Below are 12053 nucleotides of genomic sequence, written 5' to 3'. Positions count from 1 at the left end.
TTTTTTTTTTTTTTAAGATTTTATTTATTTGTCAGAGAGAGAGAGCACGAGCAGGGGGAGCAGGAGAGGGAAGAGCAAACTCCCCACTGAGCAAGGAGCCTGATGCAGGGGCTCCATCCCAGGACCCCAGGATTCCAGGATCATGACCTGAGCCAAAGGCAGATACCTAACCGACTGAGCCACCCAGGTGTCCCGACTCTTGATTCATTCTAATAACTACTCCGAGCCACACTATGTGACCAGCCCTGGGAGTCCAAGGCTTCAGCCCAGTAGCATTCACAGACACGGAGGCAAGGAAGACAGGCAGGCTGTAACACTGCCCCATTGCACTGCATAGTACAATCGGGGTGCCTGGGTGGCTCAGTGGGTTGAAGCCTCTGCCTTCGGCTCAGGTCATGGTCCCAGGGTCCTGGGATCGAGCCCCGCATCGGGGTCTCTGCTCAGCGGGGAGCCTGCTTCCGTTTCTCTCCCTCTGCCTACCTTTCTGCCTACTTGTGATCTGTCTGTCAAATAAATAAATAAAATCTTTAAAAAAAAAAAAAATTATGGGCCGTGGGTGCGCACAAATGTGGCTGTCTGAGCACGGGGTAGGGGGTTGTTTGAGGCAGCCGGGAGAGTCTAACTGTGTGCAAAACCAGGCAGCGCGCCCCGTGGAGAGAGAGCTAGGACGTGTATATAGCGGCACTGGGGTTCTCTGGCCTTAGGGGCTAGGGCGGAATTTGGCTCAATGGAGCCAGTGAGGCCAAAGGCTCAGCCTCTAGGGAATCCGAGGAGGGCTCTCCCCAGGGCCCTGTCCCCAGGGTCCAGCTTGGTGGCAGAGCCAGGGCCCTGTCTCTGGGGTAGGATTGAGCCACTAGGGATTCAGGTCCAGAACTCCATTCCACGCTGCCTGCCTGTGCCTCTGGGGGCTCAATGAGCCTCAACAGTGGGGCTCTGGCTACTTCGCCACACTTCCCCTGACCCCTGGCCTGCTTCCTGCCACTTGGCCCCTCCTCATTAGCACTGCCCACAAGGAGAGTCAGTCCCCAGGCAGCCCCTCCTCCGTCCTGGAAACTGCTCTCCAATCCCCCTGCCTGCTTGTCCCGGGATCCCGCCTCTCACTCTCAAAGCGCCTGGCACGCCTTCTCCGCCTTTCTCATCCCTTTGGAAAAATCATTTTAAGAAAACCACGCCGCTCTCTTTGCTCAGCCCCATCGAGATCTGAGCACTCGCCGCCCCTGGCGTATTTGATCAGTCTTCCTCGCCTTCTTGCCTACTGTCAGGGAAATTGGAATCAGACTCCAACCTGTAACGAGATTAATGTTCTAAAGATGAGCGTGTTCCTCAGAGTGGAATTGGGGCTGCCGCTCTTTGATAATCTATTCAACTCATTTGGTCTCATCGCTAATAGACAGCTGTGCATTCTGTGATGATTACAATATACATTAATCAAAGACACGTTATGCCGAGAGTTGAAAATAACACTTCCCTTTCTTCCCCTTTGCAGGGAAGAAAAAAAAAAGAAAGAAAGAAAGAAATGTTCCTCTATTCAACAACAAGGAGAAAGGTACTTAGATCTGCAGCAAACAAGCAACAAGGCTGTTCTTGAGAGTCCATCCTGAAAACACTGAGAAATCATCATTAAAATGCCTTGGTGGTCATGTAAGAACAGGGCTGGGGATTGGGGTGACCTGGGTTTGGAAAAGAGTGTCCATATTTGCATCAAATTCTCCGAAGAGGCCCAGAGCCCCCAAACACATGTCAGAAACGCCCCGATCAATGATCTGCAAGGTTCCTCTCAGCTTTAACAAGGTCTGATCTCACTTTAACCAGCACTAGAAGGTCTCCAGCCACACATCCAACAAAGGCCAACCAGACAGTGTGCCGTTCGGTATTCACATGCAATGCACCAGCTAGTGATTCTGTCTGCTACCCGTTGAGACTTGGGGTCGTTGCAAGGACAGTCTCCATCCTTGGGGGAGAAGGAGTCAGTGCAGCGGGGAGAAACCCTCCAGCACTTGGGCTCCCGGATTTCAGTGCTAGCTCAGCCTCGTGGGCATGGACTCTCTGCACATTTCTGAGCAACTACATGGTCACCTCAGGAAGGAGAATAACAGGGTTTACTAATCACGGACGTGGCAGTGATTAAAGTCATCGAGGGGTGTCAAACACTGCATAGAGTGGAGTGTGCCCCATAAACACACAGCATTATTCCAACCAGGCAGCTGGCCCTGAGAGGGCCCCGTGTGGGTCCCCGGTCTGAGCCCAGGCTGCAGTGAGAAGACTGGGCTTCGGTTGCTGACTCTGCCACTTGCTTATATCATGACTGTAGGCTAGTCATTTAACTTTTTAGCTCCTTGGTGATCTCATATTAGGTCTGTGACCATAATAGTATTGTGACCTCTTAAGGCCACAAGAGCCAATAAGGAGTTTATATCTGCCCACCAGTTAGATCAAGCGTGGACAGAGAGTTCTCTGTAAGGGTTTGCCACCAGCACCGTTTAGAACCAGCAGTGGAATTTTGTTTTTTTAAAGCACACACAGAAACCTGGGGTCAAACATTCATTTGGTGACAGCAGGAGCCGTATCTGTCTGGCTCACGCCTCCACCCCCACTGTTTAGCACGATGTTAGAACATAGGTGCTAAATAAAACCATTCCATGAAGGAGTATCAAACGTGACTCAGAACTTCACGGCAGCCAGGGCAGGAAGGCAAATACCTCAAGTCACGTAATTCTCACCTATCGAAGAAAGGAAAAACACACACGTCGTTGTGAGTGGATGCAAACTCTTTCCTGGTACCAGTGTTTAAAAAAAATGTATTGTCTGGCTCTTGGATTAAAGGAATCCGAGCACACTCATAGTGGGTCATACCTTCAATAATAGTGAACCAGAGGATGTCGAATGCCCTTCATTGGATCTTGGCTGACAGCTGGACAGTAATAGGGAAGTATATGTCTGAGCAAGACCTAAATAAATAGGGTCAGGAGAGGTGGCTTCTTTGGCCCGTTGCTTAACACAAGAGCCAAACTGAAGCATTCTAAAAGTCTTAAGCATATTACAGTCTTTAAAGAAGCTAATAAAAAGCTAAAGATCTTCTTACCGCAAAATAGATCTATACCCAACATTTGGCACACAGCTATGGGGCTGTTCACGGATCCCCTAAATCTCGGGTATTAATCTATTAACCCTTTGGCATCTATGAACCGTAGACTAAGACCCACTTAGAAGATGATTGGAGAGACTGCCCTAGAGATACCATGTGTGAAAACAGCCTTTCAGCCGCTCAGCCTTACGGAAGAGCGAGCCATTGTTCCCCGCTGTTCAGCTGGGCTCCGTGCCAGGCGTGGCTCCCGGCTCAGCTCTTCGGCAGGAGCCCACAGGGTCATAGCTTCTATTGTTGACTGAAGGACAATCCACATAGTTCAGATCTAAATGGGGAAGACATTTAGACAACTCCTTTCTGCCATCTTCTCAGGGAGTCAGATCACAGGCGTAAGTAACCACGTGACGTCACTAATATCCCGAAAGAGCAGTGTGTCCGAGCCATCTGCACCAGGAGGCAGGACCACCTCACCGTCGGGGACCTTGGCCGTACACAGCTATGCCGGAAGTGACCAGGGCCCTTCCAGCAGCAGTAGCTTCCAGTCGCCAAGCCTGGGAAGGGGTTGGAGCTGCTCCCAGGTCCCTGGGTAGATTTTCCTGGTGAAAGAACTGCTAACTTTCCGTGTGGACGTGGGACCTGCCGTCATCGACAATGCAGACCTGTTTGGATGTGGCACAAATTTCCTGCCACTCTTTCTAACCCAGAAGGTAATAGAAAAATCTTGTTTTGGGTCCTTTCTGGAACACGGGGGGATATTGGCAACAGGCAAAGATGTGCCCGCATAAGGAGTCAGGATACCTTTCTGATCTTATCAGCCTTCTCCCCAGCGTGTACACACACACACATACACACACACACACACCCTCTATTCCCACAGCAAACATCCCATACACGCCTACCTCCTGCCTTTGAGTATGGTGCACCTTCCACCTGGGACATGATGCCCTCCCCTTTCTCCTTTGCAGCCTTTATGTTCCCTCTCAAGTGAGAGGGAAGCCTGCTGGGGGCGCTTCTGTCCAGAGCCTCATAACCCATCCTGCACCTGCTCACAGAGGAGATCACACGGCCCCGTAAGAACTGTTCCTCATCTATGACATGGGGACCAACAGTGGCCCCCGCGAGAAGTGGTCCCTAGTGTATACGTCCACATACGTTACGTGCTTAGGGGTAAGTCGTCCCCAGATGCCAGCAGTGATGTTAATTATCCTCATAGTTGATTAAAATCCTCATCAGCCCTTTGATGTTCTTTATCTTAGCTAAGCCTCGTCTCAGTCCTTGAGAAGGACATTTGTATGATACTGAAGCCAAGTGCCCTAAGGGGACAGACCTGTCCAAAGTCACAGGGAGAAGAGGGCACAGGCCCAAGGCTCCCAATCCAACTGTTTGCACGGTTATCCCAGCACCTGGACGTCGGGGACCCTGAAGAAGGGCTGAATGGGAAGATGCAGGTTCCCAAGTAGAGCGTTCGCCTGAGTTTTACCAGAGGGAGATTTTGTGACAACCTCTTTAACACTCTTCCTCCTCCAAACACATTACAAACAGTGTTGCTGCAGCGAATCTCCAATGAGCACATAATGATCAGCCCGGCCACGAAGGTGTGACTGGGCCCACCAGCGGGTGACCATGTTATGAGATTAATACCCCAAGAGGAGACTTCCCCGTCCAGCATGAGGGACTAAAGACAGTAGAGCCTATTTATTGAAGGACTCTGAGAATGTCCTCCTGCAAAGAAAAAGCAGAATGGACTCAGTACCACTGCTGCCTTCCAGAATGAATGAGGACCACCATGTGCAATAAACGAATCCCAGCCTCATCTCCAACAGTACGAGCGTACCCATATGGCCACCTAGGAGTGGCCCCCTGAGAGTCTGCCAAGTTTAGGAACCTGAGAAGCTTGATATTGGCATCAGTGTCTTGAGGAATGGGACCTCTGCCATGCGTTGGAGGGCCAGTATTTGTCCACCAATTTCTACTGGGATCAAGGTGAAATTCTCTACCGTATGTTGCCATGGTCGATGCTTCATGAGGCATGGGTTGGATCTAGGAACAGAGTTGGACAACCCCTAACTCTTTGGTCCAGGCCTCTGTCTAAGGACTGTGATGGGCTGGGACTCAACATCACATAACAGCCCCTCACAGGTGTAAGGAGACTTCAGGCCTACGAACCACTTGCACATCCATACGTTCCTTGATTCTTCAGGCAAACCTGAGTGCTGATCAAGGCATGGGTTTTACACACTGAAGGGATAAGGAAATAAAGGTGTAGAAAAGGTCCGTGACTTGCTGAAGACCACGAGTAACCAGACAACTAGTGGGACTTCCAAACCCAAAGCTTTCTTTGCAAACTGTTCTTCCACCAAAGGTCTGCCTAGTGACAAATGACATCATGCAGAGTAAGCAGGACCAGATGGACTGTGGTAGGGGAGGTCCGGAGGGCTGAGCAGGGAGTGTGCCCAGCCCAGGCTGGCACTCATGCCCCCCAGCGATGAGGGGGGTGACTGGATGTAGAAGAGCACCCCCCAAATCTCCTAGCACCAGCAAGGGGTTAGTGCCTTCTCTCCTTGCCCGGGCTCCCTACCCAACCTAGAGTGTGGATCGAGCTCAGGGTACTGACTGCCTTCTATCCCATTGGGAGAGATGTGTTTACAGACCTCTTGTGGAGGTCACAGTTTGCCAACGGCCTCATGTTGCACCAACTACCTTTCACACGTACACAGTGTGCTTCATCGTTGTGTGCAATAAACACACAATTGCTTTTTCTGGAACCACACAATCGCTTTTTGAAGACAACAAGGCAGACGTTCTAATCCTCACTGGGGCGAGTGACCTGGCAGAAATCTCAAAGGCAGTCACAGCTAGTTGGGGCTCAAGTGGCCACGTCTTCTCCCACAATCCTGCCCAGTCATCATTTGGATTTGGCCGCTTGTCTCCCTGCCTGCTCCTCTACTAGCAAGCATTTATTGCAGAACATAACAAACCACCATTGATCACCAGGAGACAAAACAGAAGCTAGTAATGAGGTTTTCCACTTTGCTGATATGATATATGCCTAATTCCCAAATAATCCCACTAATTCTCCTTCCTGGGGGCTGGACAGGCTCTGTATAGGCGAGACAGCAGAGAGCCAGCCACAGGGCTGGGCGGAAGCCTCCTTCTTCTCAGCAGACACATACCTCCCCCACCCCGCTGTCTCCTGTGTCTCTCTTAGATAACAACCTGGCTGGAATATGCTCCTAAGGCCAGAGCCAACAGGAGGCACACTACTTTGGTCCCCTTGAGCCCAAGACAAGTACACCTACAGCACATCACCCCATCTGACTTCCCTGCAACTCAGGTGGAAAAGCAGGAACAGAGAAAGAGGATGCGAATGATGGTCATGGTCTGTAGTCCATCGTCAAAGCAACCCTCCCTAGTCACCGCCATTCCCTCTCCCTCAGCACCCTTGAGAAGCTCTTAGGAGAAAGTGGGTGCAGAAGGTCCCCTCCACAGCTGAGACTCCAAGGGTACAACTAAACACTGAGGGCACACACCGGCCTTCTAGAGAACAGAAGACGTCCCGGGTCAGGGGTGAGTCTCCTCTGCTGAGTCTAAAGGGGGCTAAGTACACAGTTTAAGCAATGCTGGCAATGGTTCCTGGCAGGTAAAGCCCATTGACTTGTCTTTCTTATTTACCACATCTGGGTTCAGAAAAATAGCAGCCAGATGTTCAGAAAGCCGTTTTCTTCATTCCTTATAAAGTAAAACAACGTACTATGGTCAAATGTGAATGTGTGTGTGCGTGTGCACGTGTGTGTGTTTAAAAGCTTATGCTGTTGGTTACGTTCATGTTTAAAAGATGTTATGTCCTATGTGATTATACTAAGGACGGCAAATAAAGCCCAAAGGGGTAAAGGACGGAAGATGAGATGATCTCACCACCCAAAACTTTGATTTTCCTTCTTACCCTTTGCTCCTCCCACTCTGCCTTCTCTGTTTCGATCCTCATATATTTTCCGGGGCTCTCTCTCCCAGCTGCATGAAAGAAACAACCACTTAAGTTTTCGTCTCAGCTTAGCCATCGAGGAGCTGGGTGACCCTGGGTGAGTCGCTTGACCACGATCAGACGCTCCTTCATCTCCAAGGTGCGTGCAAATCCTTCCCGTGGCACTGGCTTTCTGGGTCGTTCAAAGAGGACTATACCTTCACGGTCGACCCAGCAGGGGATCCCTACATTGACTCAGCAGCTCAACAGAGCCCTTCTTTCTGCTGGGTATTATTCTAAGACAAAAGGGACAGCACCCAAGACAGTGGAGTCATGAGAAAAATTGCCCATCACTTTTCCAGAAATGAGGACTTGCTGGGAAATCCTTCCCCTGCCTTACGACCCTGAAGTGACTCTCCATTGCCAGGGGGTGGGGATGGGGTGAGGTACGTCCCTGAAGGCTGGAGAAGTAGGCAGGGGCTGCCCTCCAGGACAGTCCCTGCTCCCTCTTCCCATCCCCACCCCCACACCATCGTCCATGCTCTCCGACCTCCTCAGTGCACCGTGCGTCCTGGTACTTCTACCTTGGGATCCTAGTTATGCAGGCCATTCCATCTGCCGAGCATCTCTTCCCTCATCGGTCACCTGCTCATCCTCAAATCACAGCAAATGTGTCAGGAGAGCGTAAAGCCACTTTCTGCTATCCTGGGTGGAAACACCAGATTGTAGCTGCTTGCGTACGGGGAGGGCAGAGGCCTTACCTGTCTCACCTGCCTCTATTTACCCATTGTGCCTGGCTTGGGCTAAGTCCCAGGTGCACCCTTTCATGGAATGACACCTGCTGGCGGTTGAGGGGGTCCCCTGGTAGACCCTGTAGTTCTGAGTATTGTAGAAAGACTTTCGGCGAAGGCCCCCAGGCAGGCAGGGCCGTGTGGCCAGAAGCCCAGGCTAGGGGAGAAACTTGCCTTCTTGGCTTAGAGTAGGGCCTGCACCACCTGCCTGAGCACAATCCTTGAACTCAGACTGAACCCTGCCAGGGAGCATCACCCTGGGAAAAGCAACGGCATTTGCATCGATTCTCTTTAGGGCCATACATTGTGCCTCCTGACACGGGGCCCAGGGAGCAGCGGCATCCCCCCCTTGCTTTCTATGTAAATACAGGCTCCTTGAAGGATATTTATTGGCCTGCAGAAAAGATGCGGAGGAATTTTGCTCTCTAGGTGAGTGATAAAAAGAGCAGCGAGCGGATATGTTCGCCAGCTTATTTACCACAAATCTCTTATTTATGGCCCCATAACCTTCTGATGGCTTGGGACTCTCCCCCACCTGCTTTTCTTCCCAGACAGAGAAAGTGCTGAGCTGAGGTCTATTTGTCCAAGGTTCCTCTTGGCTTCTAGTTTCAACAGCTGGAACCAGACCAGTTGATCTCCCTGTGATGGGGAGGCCTGTGGGATGAACCCCTGGTTGCATGCTGGGTTTATGATGGCCTCGCCTGTGGCAACTGGGGTTCAGCCCAAATTTTGACTCTATGGGCATTCACTGAAAATGTGTCGTGCCCGGCACAGTAGATGATGCCAGGCATGGGAAGGAAAGGAAGGCTCTGTGTCCCTCCCTTGGGCCTCTTTCTCCAGGCTTATCACAGAAAAGAGGCCGCTCCTGGCCAGTCGCTGTGTCCAGTGCTTTGCAGACATTAGAGTCAGGTGACCCTCTTACCAGTTCTATGAGGCGGCAACGTGTCCCCAGGGCAAACTCAGCATAGCCTCCCAAGGCCACTCGTTCTCCATCCCTCGGTGGAATGACTCTGACACCCAGACCCTAAACTCCATGTCCTCCCGGAAGCTCTCCACGATGGGCGGCCAAGCTCTGTTGATGGTGCCCCTTCGCCCCATCGGCCAACCCTGCAGGGCACTCGTCTCCCAGCCTCGGAGGCTCAGCTCCTGGTTTGGTCCCCACTTTGGGTCCCTGGGTGGTCTTTCCAAAACTCACCCTGACCAGACCTCCCACCCCTTGCGGAAATTCCCAAATGAGTCCATTACCCAAGACAACGTCCAAACCTTTGAGAAAATCAGAGCACGTTTCTGATAAGTAGGGTCATTTTTGGTGTCATCTTTCACCAGTTCCTGAGCTCTGGGCCCACTGGATGCCTTATGGTTCTCTGTCCCCCTGCCTTCCCATTTCCGTTCTCTTCCTATGGGCTGTGCTGCACCTCCCCTCTGCAGCCCAGCTTCCTCTACTCAGACTTCCAGACACAGTGCCTCTCAGCCTCAAAAGCCTTCCCAGCCCACCTTCCTACAGGTAGTCATGGCTCCAGTTACAAACCATCATAATCCAGTGGCTTAAAGGAACAGACATGGACTCGTTCATAGTTCTGACAGCCACAAGTCCAGAATCCAGGTATGCACAGGGACGGGTCCTTTCAGAGGCTCTGAGGGAGAATCCGTTCCAGGCCTCGGTCCTAGTTTCTGGTGGTCACCAACAATCCACGCCTTTTCTTGCACCCATATTCTCCCAAACCGGAGTGAGATGCCTTCTGGGCCTTCCCCGCAGCCAGACCAGAGTTTATGGCCTAGTTTCCTGGGTAGATACATGCTCTCCTCCAGGCAGAGACTTTCGTGTCTCTATCCCCAGGATCTGGCGCTAAGCCGGGCCCACGGGAACGCATCAACAAGGAGTGTAAATAGATGACTTGCGTACCATCTCCCCCATTGCATCGATGAGAGGAACAGAGGTGCATGAGGGGAACGAGAAGGGCTTGGGGGCCATGGAACCGATCGCAGCAGACCTTATGCTGCCGGGACCGTGGTCTGGGGCCTTTCCCTTGGCAGCGACTGCCCTGTCCCTGCTAGGACTAGGATCACCCCCCAGAAAATCTCTTGTCCCCATTGCTTAGGATATGAAAAGGACCTCCATGCCCCTGTTCTGTCAATAAGCTTCCTCTCAGCTACCTGCCACTTTGACTCTCCCCTCTCCCCACTCCATGGGCCCACTCCTCCCAAGTCAGAAACACATGCTTTGTTTGACGTTGGCTATTTGGAAAGGAAAGGGACTCCCCAAATGGTGGATCTCTCAGAGGTTTTAGGGCCCCCGGTGCTCCAGAGTCATATGGGAACATATTCTAGGGTCCAGGCTGTGCCGAATCCAGCAAGCTGGGAGGCCAGCATTGGGTGATGCTTGACTATCCACTGGATATAGCTCCTTGAGGGACCAGAGGCCCCCTCCCCAAGGGCTGAATCTCTACCATGCACCTCTAGACCCCACAGAGAGGTTGTTCATCGCTGCACATGAACTCGGACTCTGAGGGCAGGGAGGATAGCTGCATTTCACCATGAGGAGTCCGGGGTGCAGAAATGCAAGTAAGGATAAGACAGAGGCAGATCAGACCCCAAAGGGAACCATTCAAGGGGCCCTCAGACAACCCCCACCCTGTCCCCCACCTGCCCGTCCATGACCTTCTCCCTACCCAGGAGCCCCTCCGATGAGAAAGAAGAGCTCTGTTCGAGAGGCACCTGGCTAGGCTGTCAGCTCAGACCTCACCCTCAAAGGGAGGAGAGAGGTCCCCCAAGGACACATACTCTAGCTTCCCTTCATGACTCACTATGGTCCAACAGGTCTGCCATTTGCTCTGCGGGCATTATAAAAGTTACCTGTGGGACAATGAGAGCTTGCCCCGCTCCAGCCCTCGAACCCCCTCTCCCCCCCGCAGCACAAGGTGTTCTCAGGCTTGCTAGAAACTTTCTCCACCGAAGGCTTCTTTTTTGCTGTTTGCTAAAGGGACAGCAGAGGAGTGACGGAGTGACCAGAGCAGCCTCATTCTATCTCTGACTGGCTGCATGCCCCTGGGGAGGCCACTCAACTTCTTTCAGCAGTTTCCTTAATGAGTGAAAACAGGATAATAGTACCTACTTCACAATCGCATTATGAAAAGTAAATGGAATAATGCATGTAAATGCGCGGGTCCCACTGTGTGCCCGGTAGCAAGAGACGCTGACTGATCAAAACCCTCAGCACGCATCCTCTTGGGCAATCTTCCAGCAACTCTCCAGCTGTGCTTTCCCATTTTACAGGGGGTGACACCGAGGCACAGAGAAGTTCAAGATTTGTCCTAAAGTAGCAAGGCAGGAACCATAATGCATCCTGTCTCCTTGCCTACTGTGCCCTCTTTTCCTTTAACCAAGGGCCTTGCACTGTACGGGTGGGGTGCAAACCATTTATCAGGTGCCTAAGTTGCGTCAAGCACGGAGGATGCGAAGATGAATAGGACACGGCTGCATATTCCCCTCGCGGTCTGGGGGACCGTCTGTACAAATGGGTGATGACAACGTGATGCACGTGCGTGTGTATGTGTGTGCGTGTGTGTGCATGTCCAGGGGAGGAGAGAGAAGTGTACACAGGACAGGGAGAGCTATCTCGCTGTTGAGGGGCTGTATGCGGGGGGCAAAGTGGCAGTGAGAGGTTTCCTGCACCAGGTACTGTCTGATCTGAAAGAGAAGAATCAGATCAGATCAGGGGAAGGTGAGCCAGTTGACCAGCTCGGGGGAGAAAGTCAGGATATTCCAGGCAGAAGACCCTGAGTAAGCAAAGGAGCCGAGCCATTAAACAGCCTGCTGAGTGCACAGAACGATAAGGAGCTCGGTGTGCCTGGAATACTGAGGACCAGGCGTGGTGAGGGCAGTGGGGACAGAGAGGCTGGCCCCAGGCCATGGAGGACCCACATACAGAGGACAAGAAGGGGTCGCAGGAAGGTCTTAAACAGGGAGGCATATGGCCCAATTAGCATTTCCGAAGCCTTATTCTGGCATTTTTGTGGGGGTCCAGGAGTGGCCTGCGTCAGAGAGAACAGCTGGAATGTGGGAGCAGAGACAGAAATGGAGGAACAAACTTGGGAATCAAGAGGTAAACCCGGCAGGAAAGGTTAGATTCGATGAGGGCCGTATGGGGAGGCGCTTAGTTGATGACCACGTCCAGGTTCCTTGCTGGGGGTCCTGGCAGAACATTCATGAGCTGGGA

The 12053-nt window shown here is 52.0% G+C and overlaps 1 long non-coding RNA gene across 2 annotated transcripts; it reads left to right on the top strand.

Moving 5' to 3' along the window:
* The first annotated feature begins 2451 nt into the window (after positions 1–2451).
* LOC116572673 lies at positions 2452–6834 on the top strand. Of its 2 annotated transcripts, none has more exons than XR_004278467.1 (3): positions 2452–3792; positions 4051–4252; positions 4628–6834. It is a non-coding gene; the product is annotated as an uncharacterized LOC116572673 (long non-coding RNA). The 2 variants fall into 2 exon arrangements; XR_004278466.1 differs by having other exon boundaries at positions 4342–6834.
* Positions 6835–12053: the final 5219 nt, after the last annotated feature.

This window comes from Mustela erminea, chromosome 14 (genome assembly GCF_009829155.1).
Source record: "Mustela erminea isolate mMusErm1 chromosome 14, mMusErm1.Pri, whole genome shotgun sequence".
Lineage (NCBI taxonomy): Eukaryota > Metazoa > Chordata > Mammalia > Carnivora > Mustelidae > Mustela > Mustela erminea.
This window is presented reverse-complemented; position numbering and strand designations above follow the sequence as displayed.